Here is a 15,000-nt window from a genome sequence, read left to right as displayed (position 1 = left end):
CTGTTAAATATTTTCTAATAAATGCTATGTTTCTCAGGTGATAGTTACACACTTTCACTGTGTTCACAATTTGGTCCTTCATTGACAAATTACAGTCTATCAGTACACCCAAATTTTTCACAACAGGCACAATCCCAACATCAGCATCACCAATTTTTATACTTTGAATTAACTGGTAATTCTTCAAAGCCACCCTTGTGCCGAAAAACATACATTCTGTTTTATCATCATTTAATTTGAGCTTTTTCCTCTGCATCCATGTTTTTATTTCAGTCATTATCTCATCAATTTTCTTCCCTGTATCTTGTGTTGTTGAAATTGAGAGGTAAAACTGAGTATCATCTGCATATAGTTTAAAACCCACTTTTTGTTTTTTCAAGATGTGTGATAGCTCGATAGTATATATGTTAAACAAGATAGGGCCCAGGATACTACCCTGTGGTACACCCTTCATAAGTATTCTCTCATTGGATCGGTTTCCAGAAACTTCTACAATAGTCTTCCTGTTCACTAAGTAACTTCGCAAAAATTTCAGTGCTTCCTGAGTCACTCCAATAGACTTCAAGTCGTCAAGTAAGTATTCGTGCACAACAGTGTCAAAAGCAGCACTAAGATCTAACATAATTAAAATTCCACACTTTCCCCCATCAAGAACACCTATCATATCATTCATTATTGAGCACAAAGTAGTTTCTGTAGAATGATTAGCTCTGTAGGCCGATTGATTTTCCGGGAATACCTGTAACTCGTCAATATGCGCCCACAATTGCTCACTTATGACTTTTTCAATAAGCTTTGACATGTAGGATAAATTTGAAATGGGCCTATATGAATTTAGCTCGTTTACATCACCTTTCCCTTTGTAAATTGGTTTGATCAACGCAGTTTTTTCACAGCTAGGAAAACAGGATTGCGATATACTTAGGTTAATTATGTTCAGGTAAATATTATATACGACTTGTTTGTTTGGAGCTTCACTTATTGAACTGTTTGGGAAAGGGTCGTTTCCACAATATGTATTCTTCATCTCTCTCATAACCTTTAACAAGTCGCACATATTTATCTCCCTAAATTTTATTAACTTCTTTCCCTCCTTCACTGGCATAGCTGACTGTCCCTCCAAGTGATTTTGGGGGAAGCCTCTATAGATTTTATCAATTTTTTCACTAAAGAATATAGCAAAACTCTCTGCACAAACATTGTCAGGCAAGACATATTTTTTCTTTAATCCCATCAAATCATCAAGGTTTTTATGAAAGTCCTTCATGTTATTAGTTTTTTTACATTCGCCGTTGTAGAATTTTCTTTTTGTTTTTTCTAACAGGATGTTATAGTCATTTCTGGCCTTATTATATAGATTTCTGGCTTGTAAGGATTTGGCTCTTTTCCATCTACCTTCCATCTTACGTCTGTGTCTTTTTGCCTTTAATAGTTCACTATTATACCATCTAACATTTTCGCGTACCACTATTTGTTTGTTCTTTATGGGACACATGGTATCGTACATTTTTCCAAAATTGTCGTTGTATTTCTTGGTATAGCACCCAACACATTCTATGTCTACCATATGTTCACATTGTGTGTTCACACAAGACATTTGCGCTACACTAGCTTCAATAAAATTCTCAGCATCAAAATTTTCCCGTTCCCTATATGTGATCCATTTTTTCAATACTCTGGTGCAATTTATATTAACATTAAAGGTGATGAGTTTATGTGTTTTTGAGATCTCAAAGTCTGGTTCCACTTCAAGGTTTTTTATTAGGTCTGAGTCTTTTCCACATATGACCAAGTCGAGTGTATGACCACCTACTGACGTTGATACCAAAACACTGTTTATTAAATTAAACATCTCAAATACTTCCTTGAGTTCTTTAGCCTTATTATCATTTTCATCATCTACCCAACAGTTGAAGTCTCCACCAATTAATGTATTTTTAATATCGTCCACCACACCCACAAGAATACTAAATTCTTCAATGAATTTAGTCATATTACTCGCTGGTGGTCTATATAATATTATATTCAATACCTTATTGTTTCTTGTCAGTTTTAAACAGATATATTCAAACGTTTCAAATACCATTTCATTCATGATAGAAACCCTAGAGAAAGTTTTCGACACAAAGACACCCACTCCTCCTCCAGTTTTGTCCTTTCTTGGTACGTGATAGAAATCATGAGTACACGGCGTCATCTCCTGAATCTTTGAGTTATCACTAATATTTCCTTGCAACCAAGTTTCCGTTAAAAAGCATAAATCTAATTCCATTTCGTTAATAAGATTTCTAATCTTTATGGTTTTATTCCCCACTGATTGAATATTTATCAGACCACACTTAACCAATGGGCTAGACTCCATGATCGGTTCTATTTTTTATCCTGGTAAGCTCCTCCTTGTATACTTTACAGTTATCATCATATGTCCTATGATTCGTATCATTGTAATTCCTCATTGTGCAGTTATGACACTTTAACGTATTTACATTACAATCCGTGGTTCGATGATCCTGGCTACACTTGGCACATACCTGAGTCTTGCTACAATTTTCAGCAGTATGACCAAATTCTTGGCATTTATAACACTGAAATACATTGTAGGAATCATAGATTTTACAGCATCCTCCAAGCGTGGTATATACTCTATCATCTCTTTTACGGAAGACTTTCCTGATAGTTGGACTACACTTTATAATGACGTGTAATTTACCGCTTTGTCTTGATTTAAACTTCCTGATCAATTTAAAGTCTTCTTCATTTTCACATATATCATTCAACCATTCATTCTTCTCCATTATACTGGCAATTATATCATCTTCATTTTCATCAATATTGCAGACCTTGATCTTCGGTTTAAGTAGATCCTTTTTATCTACTTCTACCTTAATGTCATTCTTGACCTCTTCTAAGTCATTTTTATCCTTTTCTAACCCAGTTTTATCCGCAAAATTAACTACCAAGTGGCCTTGTTTAGAGGTTTTGACCTGTTCGACATTCGTGGTTATCTTCTTCATGATAGTTTTCTTGATATCTGAAGCCTTCTTATTTTCCTCCGTAGATTTTATAACCAAAGTGTTTCTTGATTTCAACTTGCTTGCATATGTAGTCTTGGTCACATTCTCTTTTTCGTATTCCATAAGTTTTTCTTTCAGCTCGACAATTTCTTGACGCATATCCATGTATTGAGCAGTTATCATATCCATAAAACCAGACATCTGTTGTTGTACATTTACCTTCATCTCTTCTATGATGATGCTTAGTCTCGTTATGTCATCAACACATGCAGACTCAACACATTTTGGACATTTATAAATGATGTTCCTGCTTTTTAAAAGAGTACTTGAACCATCCCTTAAATTAGAGCAAGCTACTTCATCATGGTACCATCTTCGGCATTGATCGCATTGCATCCCATCATCGACATAGGACTCACAGTGCCCACACATGCCACGATTGCCTCCGTCATCACATTCTTCATAAGCTGCTGCCATTATACTTTCCTCCCTTCCTGTGAGTACCTCGTCAATTTCAGTCATAAATAGACCGAGATCATTCACGGGATTACGTCTTCCTTTTCGTTTTCTAAGGAAAGACATATTGAATCATTTTTCAATGAACTTTTCAAGTAGCCCCACCCCAACGCAAAAATGCTGGGTCAGGCCTTTCACTACAGACCTCACATACAAGGAAACCACTGATTTTTAGCACTATATTTCACTAATATCAACACTAGCAAACACCCACAAAGAGATTTTTCATAGTACAAACAACGAGATACACAATGATTCCGTTTAAAGCCAGATTCGATACAGAGCACTGAAACACACGTCCACACCCGTCTCAAGTCTCATACCCTTCTAAACCAGTAACAGATAATCAACTTCTCTGACGTTCTGGCGTGATTTTATACATTGCCTCTACACGTTTATTTCTGCCTTGAAACATCTGTTTTAGTTTCATCAGCATGGGTCCTTCGATTAAATTCGATTAGCAACTCTGTTTCTCTTCTATCGGATCCCAATGGCAGATTTCTCTCGTAACAGAATTACAAATAGCCATGTTTACAGGGCAAGTGGAACCTACTGTGTATTTCACGGACCATGACACCCTCTTTTTTTAATATAACTAATGAACTAGGCTTCTGATTAATGTGAAACTGAAACCACCAGATTTTGAGACACCGACCTAATTAAGAAAAATGGATTCAAGCATCTGTTCCGCATTATTGTCCTTACTTTATATAGAGAAATGTCATCTAAATTCTGTGGTTATGGCGAGAACGGAAATTAAGACCTGGCAACTAGGAGCAGAATGACGTATGTTAACTATGACGTGAGGCCCGTGACGTTTACACCTGCCACGCCCCCCTCATTATATCAGTACAAGAAATTATATATAATTATATCTTTGATAGAGATAAGGTGTTTTTATTTTTCAATACAGGAATGCAGTCATTATTGTGTTGAAGTTATGGAATGATTGTTGAGGATGCGCACATAACATGGTCATTATGAATATTTAATATGGCTGAGGATTGGATGGAGGTGGAAGAATAGTAATACTTTATTAACAGTAAATATATTGTACATAATTAGTAATATAACAGCTAACATTATAATGAATAAAGTTACAAGACTGAAATAGAATATATATATATATATATATATATATATACAGTGTATGTGTGTGTGTGAGAGAGAGAGAGAGAGAGAGAGAGAGAGAGAGAGAGAATTTGATAATGCATCATATTCAACTATATATGTCCGTGATGGTACGCCATTAAACATGACAACATGATACCAACCTATTCAATCCAATTTTCAGTTTATTGTTGTGTTGTTCCCTCTTGAAGTATGTTAAGAGTCGCAACACAAAAGCATTACGACAACCTTGTGGACAATGGTGAAGCATTCTAGACATGATATAAAATGTCAATAGTAGTCAGTGAGCAAAGTGTCAGCAGGAGCCTTGTCAATGACCGTATGTAACAGGCGTGTACCTTCCCTAGCGCGATCACCTCTCTGACTGCCTTCCGAGATTTTAATTTTTTTGTCTTTTTTTTCGTAAAATTAACAATTGATTAAATAATAAACACAAGTGAGTCTAAAAATTAGTTTATTTAAATATAATAACTAATCAGTATCTTTAGACTCCATCAAAGAGCAGTATAACTCACTACAACTTATATATCTTTTAATAACCATACAGAAAGGGAGGCGTGGCAGGTGTAAACGTCAGGGGCTCACGTCATGGTTGACATACGTCATTCTACGCCTAGTTGCCGGGTCTTCATTTCCGTTCTCGCCATAACCACAGAATTTAGATGACATTTCTCTATATAAAGTAAGACAATACTGCGGAGTAGATGCTTGAATCCATTTTTCTTAATTAGGTCGGTGTCTCAAACTATGGTGGTTTCAGTTTCACATTAATCAGAAGCCTAGTTCATTAGTTATATTAAAAAAAGAGGGTGTCATGGTCCGTGAAATACACAGTAATTAACCAACAGCTAAAGTTCATCTGGTAAATAAGTAACTCCGTCCATCGAGTTCTCCCGGAGAGTACGAACATGGGCACTGAATTTACTCCCCCTTGGTACTCGTTATTGACGTCACCAGCTCTTCCTTCTGCTTCCCATTGTTAACTGGCAACAGTGTCCGTCCGTGTGAACGCACCTCAAGGGATAGTTATAATCTAAATCCATTTAACATATAGCTGCTCAATGTTAACATTTATATTTATCCAATGAATAATCAACCGTAGTTAAGAGTGTGGCTAAAGTGTCACACTTTAAACACATTGTTTTAATATAAACCAATGAATATAGATACTGTTTTATTGGGTAACCCATGCAGCAGAAAAATATTCAACCTATTATGCCATACACCTAGATGAAGTTACTCTACTGACAACAAACCTTCTAATGTTGCTATTATTATTATTATTATTATTATTATTATTATTATTATTATTATTATTAAATGCTAAGCGACAACCCTAGTTGGAAAAGCAGAATGTTATAAGCCCAGGGGCCTCAATAGGGAAAATAGCCCAATGAAGAAAGGAAATAAGGAAAAATAAAATATTTCAGAATAGTAACAACAATATCATCATCATTGTACAGCTAGACTAAATGGCAAACAAGATTTTGGAAATAAAATAATAACTAAAACAAACTTTATACAAATTAATATGAAAGTTTTTCCATGTAGCCTACATAGTAATTATAACAACATAATTAAATTCAGATAAAATACCAAAGACATTTTATAGATACCCCCAATTTCCTTCAAAATATACACCAAAACCACAATAGTCCTAAAACTACAGTTAAAAATCCGTAATTTTAATCAAAAAGTCTTCTTAAAAATACACTGTTCTCAGCTGTATTTCAGTAAAATACAGGTGACCGTAATTTATACCCTATTTTATTATTATCTTTTACGGGTTGGTGACCGTAATATCACTCCTTTACGTCAATATATTTGTCTTTAAAAAAGGTTAAATGCCTGGGGACAATTATTCCAGAATTTTTACCATAGTTTTAAGGGAATTTTTAACAGTTTAAAATCCTTCCTCACAATTATGATTACACAAACACTTTGAAAATCATGAATTAAATATTCACTTTATTCGTTATTGTTAATGGCTATAGAAACTTAATACTAGCTTTCTTTTCATCTTAAATATTACTCAAGATTAAACTTTAATTTAGTACATTATCTTTTGAAGTTTAAAGTATCCTGTCATTCTCACCTTGAATGAAGTCACGGCAAAGGTTATAGTTTGATCTTCACTGATGAAGTTAGAAGCTTTTCGTCCGTAACTTCTAGGTTAAAACAGCACCTGTAAAATTTAAATTTAATCAGCTACATACAAATTTAAAGTCACTAAAGATTGATACATTTCTGGCACATTCATACATCTTTAATTATTATTATTATTATTATTATTATTATTATTATTATTATTATTATTTGCTAAGCTACAACCCTAGTTGGAAAAGCAAGATGCTATAAGCCCAGGGGCTCCAACAAAGAAAATAGCCCAATGAGGAAAGGAAACGAGAAAATAAGAGAATCAATATATGCAATGAAAAGGAAACTCTAACATTATAGTTTGAGTTGTCTTGGACAATCGCTTATAGAATTCCTCCTATATACATCGTATCCTATGTACACTGTAGACTATGTATAGGACCCACTTTGTCTCTCCTCCTTATGTACATCGTAGACTACAGTATGTACATCGAAGACTAGTTTAACTTCATAGGAGTAATGTTTTATAACAAAATTAGATTTTATCTTTCTACTTCTTCCTCATGTTCATGACGTCAACATCTAAATTTAATATGTTTATCTTACTTTTCTTAAGTCAATTATGATAAATACACAGATTCCGTTTACGAATTCAATAAATTGAGCAGTGTTCAACCAAAAGACCAAATGGAAAATCTTGCCTACATATTTGTTCATCCATAATCGGAGTTCATGAGCCGTCCAACTTCTGAAATCTCTAGGTTGAGAGAGAGAGAGAGAGAGAGAGAGAGAGAGAGAGAGAGAGAGAGGCGGTTACATGGCAGGGGTTAATATATATATACCAGGCATATACCAAATAACTACCTGTTCGTAATTAGAACTTATCAAATAATTCTGCAAAATTCTTTCATCTTCAATCACAATATAGTAAAAGGATAGGCATTTTATATATTCTATATCCAACAAAGGGTTATAGATTCTTTCAAATACGAATTATCTTTCATAATTTGTATTAAGGTTTTTGTGGAATGTTAGTTTGGGCATTTAAATTATTGATTTGGGAAATTTGGTTGTCAGGAACTATTCCTCGAGTTGAAGACTTCACAAAACAAGATGGCAGGTAGAAATGCCTTCCTTAAACTTCAAATATTCACCTTATTCGCCTCATTAAGCTTATCTAAAGTTGATTACCTTATTAATTTACTTGAAATCCGCCTTTACTTCAAACACTATGGAAAAAAAATCTTATCTAGTTATTTAGTTTAACTATCAAAATTTGGGCTCGCTCTTAAAGTAATAATGTCAAAGCTAAACTTTTAATTTCTCAACAAAGGCTTCCTTTGATACTTTTAGTTCAATTCAAAATACTACTAATCTTGCAACTTTTTTTTTCCTGTCATGAAAATCAGAAGGTCACTTGGTGGTAGGAGACGAAACGTCCTCATTCGTCAAATCAAGGGAAATATCAGTTCAAATATCGTTCAAAACTATACACTACGACTAAATTTGTGCCCAGGAAGGTGTTCACACACAAACAAAACACCAACTTCGATGTGGAAGATATCCACAATTACGTAAATCAACGTAAAATATAATTAAATGATTTGCAAATAGACTAAAATTATACATAAAACTATAGAAATATCACGATAAGACGTCATGAGAAATTTCAAACTAACCGATCGTAGATCGACGGCCTTTTCACCGAAGAAAAATCTATTAAATAATCGCATAATAAATTCATAAATTACATCCAAATGAGTCATATGTATATTAATCATGAAAAACATATAAAATTAAGAAAATAAAGTAAAACTAAGCGTGGAGGAAGAAAATAAGATACGGGGAAAATTGGGATACTGTCGGTGAAGAGACCATTTTGGTAACGGGAAAATTGGGATACTGTCGGTGAAGAGACCATTTTGGTAACGGCCTTTTCACCGACGACAACTCTAAAATGAGTTCAAATTTCGAATTCATAAACTGAATGCAGATGAATCATATTATGAAGATGAATAATAAAATAAAGAAAATGAGAAAATATGGTAAAAGTTGGTACAATTAAGCTTTGAGGAAGAAAATGAGATATGGGGAAAATAGGGAGATTGTCGGTGAAGAGACCATTTGTTAATTGTTGTTACGGACGCCCACAACGGGGTAAATCCAAAACAGAAGACATCCCAACTAATTTCAAGGTAGATTTAAGGGATAAAACTAAATATTAAGATTATTATTAATTAGTTATGTACAGGTAAATTAAGCTTAATTCTAATAATAAATATAAGCTTAGAAGCTTTGCAGCTATCTATTATTAGATACAGTGGCCGCAAACTTATTTTGCGGAGCGAGCACCAAAGATAGCACAAGGGTGTACTGTAGGCAGTTATAGGATCTAGGAACCCACCCATTATCCTTTAGAAAGTCCTTAAAAACCTATTGCTTTAATATCAGACAAGGATAAAGTCAAATAGTTCTAGCGATTTGTAAAATAGTCATTAAATTGATCTTCGCTACTCTCGTCAAATACTTCGAGGTGTCCAAGTACATTTGGTGAAAGACGAAATCTAGGACTCTCTCTCTCTCTCTCTCTCTCTCTCTCTCACTCTCTCTCTCTCTCTCTCTCTCTCTCTCTCTCTCTCCTCTCGTTTTAAATACCTGTTCGCTAAATGTTTAAGGCTGTTACACAATCTAGTCTCCATCTCTTTTCTTACTATAAATTAATCTAATTGTAGGTAAATCAAGTCTCTTTAAGGCAGAGAGAGAGAGAGAGAGAGAGAGAGAGAGAGAGAGAGAGAGAGAGAGAGCGCTCTTGTAAGTACTTGTATAAACGAATTTGGTCAAAAACCATAACAACACTGGGGGGGGTCTGAGAGCAATAAAACTCTAGAATGCACATCAAAACTTGCAACCACTCTTTGCACTCTGGTGCAAAAAGGTACATCTCCTTTTATGGCACGGGAGAATTCTCATCTTCTTTCACATCCTTTGAAATGGTAATTTCTTTATGCTTAAATATAAGACGAAAATCTGTTCAGTCAAACTGTTTTTAATCTTTTTGAAAATATATATTAGTTTCACTATTTTTATTAAATGCTAATTATCATAAATTTCTTCATTAGCAATGTTCATTGGCTATTTTAATAATAGTGTATGTTTATCAAAGTAATAACAAGAAATATTTAGTTTTTTTTTCTTTTTTTTTTGAGAGAGATAGAGAGCCAATTATGCTATTTCGTTAATTATACGCTGAGATTATAAATACTGCTTGCAGTGAATCGCGTGATGAGCACTGTAGACAAAACCCAAATCCCTGAAGCTATATATATATATATAATATATATATATATATATATATATATATATATATATATATATATATATATATATAATTTATTTAGCTAAGCTACGTAAAACTAGGTAAAAAAACGTGATGCTACAAATCTAAGGGCTCCAACACAGAAATAGCCCAGTGAGGAAATGAATTAAGGTTGTTCACATTAAGCAACAAATTATTTTTAACTAAATGAAGTTTTCCATAACAGTTAATAAGTTATTACAACTATAATTGCTTCGATGTTTGAAAAAAAATACTAAATTTAATATTTGCATTATGCTGGGAAATAATTAGATAATTTAAGTATATTAGATAATTGCGAATTAAAGTGTTGAAGATTCCGTAGAAACGATACATTATCTCTCTCTCTCTCTCTCTCTCTCTCTCTCTCTCTCTCTCTCTCTCTCTCTCTCTCTCTCTCTCTTTCTCTCTCTCTCTCTCTCTCAATAGGATGGAATTTTGGATATTTGGCCACAGACTATTTCGAATTCAGGAGAGAGAGAGAGAGAGAGGAGAGAGAGAGAGAGAGAGAGAGAGAGAGAGAGAGAGAGAGAGAGAGTCTAAAACTAACAATTATTCTTCCTTATTATTTCCTAAAACAGTCGCAGTCAATCTCCTCATAATAATGAAATATAAAACACTAATTAATGTCACCTTTATTGACACTTCAGAAAAGTCACTTGCCGTCAAATATGAAAATATTCTAATCAAGACAAGAAATAAAAAAATAAACCACTAAATGTAAAGACTGGTAATTAATATATCTTCAATATATTAAATGAATGTAAAACTGAAGTTTTATTAACTTTAATTATAAAGAAAAAATAAGATTTTTTAAATGAATATTGGTAGTTTCAATTGGATGTAGTTACTCGCAATTACTCAAGTCGAGTTTGTTAGTCGTTAACCTTTGAACTCGATTTTAACCAACAGATTTTAACCAACAGATTTTGAACGAATACGAACATTGTTGACCTTAAGTTTACGGTTTCCTTTGACAAATAATCTTGTAAAATTAGTTAAGTCAACATACTCCCTACCCAGGTAACATACAAACATCACGACCGAATCATAGGGGGATTTACCCCTAAAATCCTGAGGGATTTATTCCTGAATCCTGTGGGGGTTTCCCCTAAAATCCTGGGGGATTTATTCCTGAATCCTGTGGGGGTTTCTCCCTAAAATCCTGGGGATTTATTCCTGAATCCTGTGGGGGTTTTCCCTAAAATCCTGGGGGATTTATTCCTGAATCCTGTGGGGGTTTCTCCCTAAAATCCTGGGGGATTTATTCCGGAATCCTGTGGGGGTTTCTCCTAAAATCCTGGGGGATTTATTCCTGAATCCTGTGGGTGTTTCCCCTAAAATCCTGGGGGATTTATTCCTGAATCCTGTGGGGGTTTTCCCTAAAATCCTGGGGGATTTATTCCTGAATCCTGTGGTGTTTCCCCTAAAATCCTGGGGGATTTATTCCTGAATCCTGTGGGGGTTTTCCCCTAAAATCCTGGGGGATTTATTCCGGAATCCTGTGGGGGTTTTCCCTAAAATCCTGGGGGATTTATTCCTGAATCCTGTGGGGGTTTTCCCTAAAATCCTGGGGATTTATTCCTGAATCCTGTGGGGGTTTCTCCCTAAAATCCTGGGGGATTTATTCCTGAATCCTGTGGGGGTTTCTCCCTAAAATCCTGGGGGATTTATTCCGGAATCCTGTGGGGGTTTCTCCCTAAAATCCTGGGGGATTTATTCCTGAATCCTGTGGGTGTTTCCCCTAAAATCCTGGGGGATTTATTCCTGAATCCTGTGGGGGTTTCTCCCTAAAATCCTGGGGGATTTATTCCTGAATCCTGTGGGGGTTTCTCCCTAAAATCCTGGGGATTTATTCCGGAATCCTGTGGGGGTTTCTCCCTAAAATCCTGGGGGATTTATTCCTGAATCCTGTGGGTGTTTCCCCTAAAATCCTGGGGGATTTATTCCTGAATCCTGTGGGGGTTTCTCCCTAAAATCCTGGGGGATTTATTCCTGAATCCTGTGGGGGTTTTCCCTAAAATCCTGGGGGATTTATTCCTGAATCCTGTGGGGGTTTCTCCCTAAAATCCTGGGGGATTTATTCCGGAATCCTGTGGGGGTTTCTCCCCTAAAATCCTGGGGGATTTATTCCGGAATCCTGTGGGGGTTTCTCCCTAAATCCTGGGGGATTTATTCCTGAATCCTGTGGGTGTTTCCCCTAAAATCCTGGGGGATTTATTCCTGAATCCTGTGGGGGTTTCTCCCTAAAATCCTGGGGGATTTATTCCTGAATCCTGTGGGGGTTTCTCCCTAAATCCTGGGGGATTTATTCCTGAATCCTGTGGGGGTTTTCCCTAAAATCCTGGGGGATTTATTCCTGAATCCTGTGGGGGTTTCTCCCTAAAATCCTGGGGGATTTATTCCGGAATCCTGTGGGGGTTTCTCCCTAAAATCCTGGGGGATTTATTCCTGAATCCTGTGGGGGTTTCTCCTAAAATCCTGGGGATTTATTCCGGAATCCTGTGGGGGTTTCTCCCTAAAATCCTGGGGGATTTATTCCTGAATCCTGTGGGTGTTTCCCCTAAAATCCTGGGGGATTTATTCCTGAATCCTGTGGGGGTTTCTCCCTAAAATCCTGGGGGATTTATTCCTGAATCCTGTGGGTGTTTCCCCTAAAATCCTGGGGGATTTATTCCTGAATCCTGTGGGGGGGTTTCCCCCTAAAATCCTGGGGGATTTATTCCGGAATCCTGTGGGGGTTTCTCCCTAAAATCCTGGGGGATTTATTCCTGAATCCTGTGGGGGTTTCTCCCTAAAATCCTGGGGGATTTATTCCTGAATCCTGTGGGGGTTTCTCCCTAAAATCCTGGGGGATTTATTCCTGAATCCTGTGGGTGTTTCCCCTAAAATCCTGGGGGATTTATTCCTGAATCCTGTGGGGGTTTCTCCCTAAAATCCTGGGGGATTTATTCCTGAATCCTGTGGGTGTTTCCCCTAAAATCCTGGGGGGATTTATTCCTGAATCCTGTGGGGGTTTTCCCCTAAAATCCTGGGGGATTTATTCCGGAATCCTGTGGGGGTTTCTCCCTAAAATCCTGGGGGATTTATTCCTGAATCCTGTGGGGGTTTTCCCTAAAATCCTGGGGGATTTATTCCTGAATCCTGTGGGGGTTTCCCATAAAATCCTGGGGGATTTATTCCGGAATCCTGTGGGGGTTTCCCCTAAAATCCTGGAGGATTTATTCCGGAATCCTGTGGGGGTTTTTCCCTAAAATCCTGGGGGATTTATTCCTGAATCCTGTGGGTGTTTCCCCTAAAATCCTGGGGGATTTATTCCTGAATCCTGTGGGTGTTTCCCCTAAAATCCTGGGGGATTTATTCCTGAATCCTGTGGGGGTTTCTCCCTAAAATCCTGGGGGATTTATTCCTGAATCCTGTGGGGGTTTTCCCCTAAAATCCTGGGGGATTTATTCCTGAATCCTGTGGGGGTTTCCCATAAAATCCTGGGAGATTTATTCCGGAATCCTGTGGGGGTTTCCCCTAAAATACTGGGGGATTTATTCCTGAATCCTGTGGGGGTTTCTCCCTAAAATCCTGGGGGATTTATTCCGGAATCCTGTGGGGGTTTCTCCCTAAAATCCTGGGGGATTTATTCCGGAATCCTGTGGGTGTTTCCCCTAAAATCCTGGGGGATTTATCCAAATATCCTGGGAGCTTATTCCACGAATACTGTGGGGGTTTACCACAAAATCCTGTTTGGATTTACCCCAACATTCGGGGGGATTTACCAACAAATACGGGGGTATTTATCAACGAATCCTGTAGAGGTCTACCTTAAAATTCGGAGGGATTTACCACAATATCCTGAAGAATTTACCCCAATATCCTGGCGGAATTATCACATAATCCTGTGGGTGATTTAACCCCCAATCTTGGGGATTTAAATCCGATTGTTTTTTGGGAATTAAATCCGAATGCAGAGGTCATCTACCCACGAATCCTGGGAGGATGTAACCCAAAATCCTGGGAGGATTTAACCACAAATCCTAGGGGGAAATTTAACAAAAAATCCTGTGTGGGATTTAATCCCGAACCCTTGGGGTCTTTCAAGTCTGAATCCTTGGGGAGGATTTACCCAGAATCCTTGAGGATTTAACACTGAATCCTGGGGGATTATTTGGGATTTAACCACATTGAGAATTTAACAATGAATACCTTGGGAATTTAAACACAAAATCTGGGATTTTAACCATAAATTCTGGGATTTTAACCACAAATTCTGGGATTTTAACCACAAATTCTGGGATTTTAACCATAAATTCTGGGATTTTAACCATAAATTCTGGGATTTTAACCATAAATTCTGGGATTTTAACCACAAATTCTGGGAATTTAACCACAAATTCTGGGAATTTAACCACAAATTCTGGGAATTTAACCACAAATCCTATAGTGATTGAACCACAAATTCTGGGAATTCAACCACAAATCCTATGGTGATTGAACCACAAATTCTAGGGATTTTAACCACAAATTCTGGGAATTCAACCACAAATCCTATAGTGATTGAACCACAAATCCTGGGAATTTAACCACAAATCCTATGGTGATTGAACCACAAATTCTGGGAATTTAACCACAAATTCTGGGAATTTAACCACAAACTCTGGGAATTTAACCACAAACTCTTGGAATTTAACCACAAACTCTGGGAATTCAACCACAAATCCTATAGTGATTGAACCACAAATCCTGGGAATTTAACCACAAATCCTATGGTGATTGAACCACAAATTCTGGGAATTTAACCACAAACTCTGGGAATTTAACCACAAACTCTGGGAATTCAACCACAAATCCTGGGTGATTTAACAAAAATCTTGGAGATTTAACCATAACCTCTGG

The 15,000-nt window shown here is 36.5% G+C and overlaps 1 long non-coding RNA gene across 1 annotated transcript in view; it reads right to left on the bottom strand.

Moving 5' to 3' along the window:
* LOC137653153 (uncharacterized) overlaps nucleotides 1–15,000 on the bottom strand; it is a 21,266-nt gene that overhangs the window by 4,930 nt on the left and 1,336 nt on the right. Inside the window, exon 2 of the long non-coding RNA XR_011046410.1 lies at nucleotides 6,757–6,846. This is a non-coding gene — a long non-coding RNA (uncharacterized lncRNA). The remainder of the gene's footprint in view (nucleotides 1–6,756; nucleotides 6,847–15,000) is intronic.

This window comes from Palaemon carinicauda, chromosome 14, assembly GCF_036898095.1.
Source record: "Palaemon carinicauda isolate YSFRI2023 chromosome 14, ASM3689809v2, whole genome shotgun sequence".
Lineage (NCBI taxonomy): Eukaryota > Metazoa > Arthropoda > Malacostraca > Decapoda > Palaemonidae > Palaemon > Palaemon carinicauda.
Note: the sequence above shows the minus strand (reverse complement) of the source record. Positions and strands in the feature narration are given on the sequence as shown.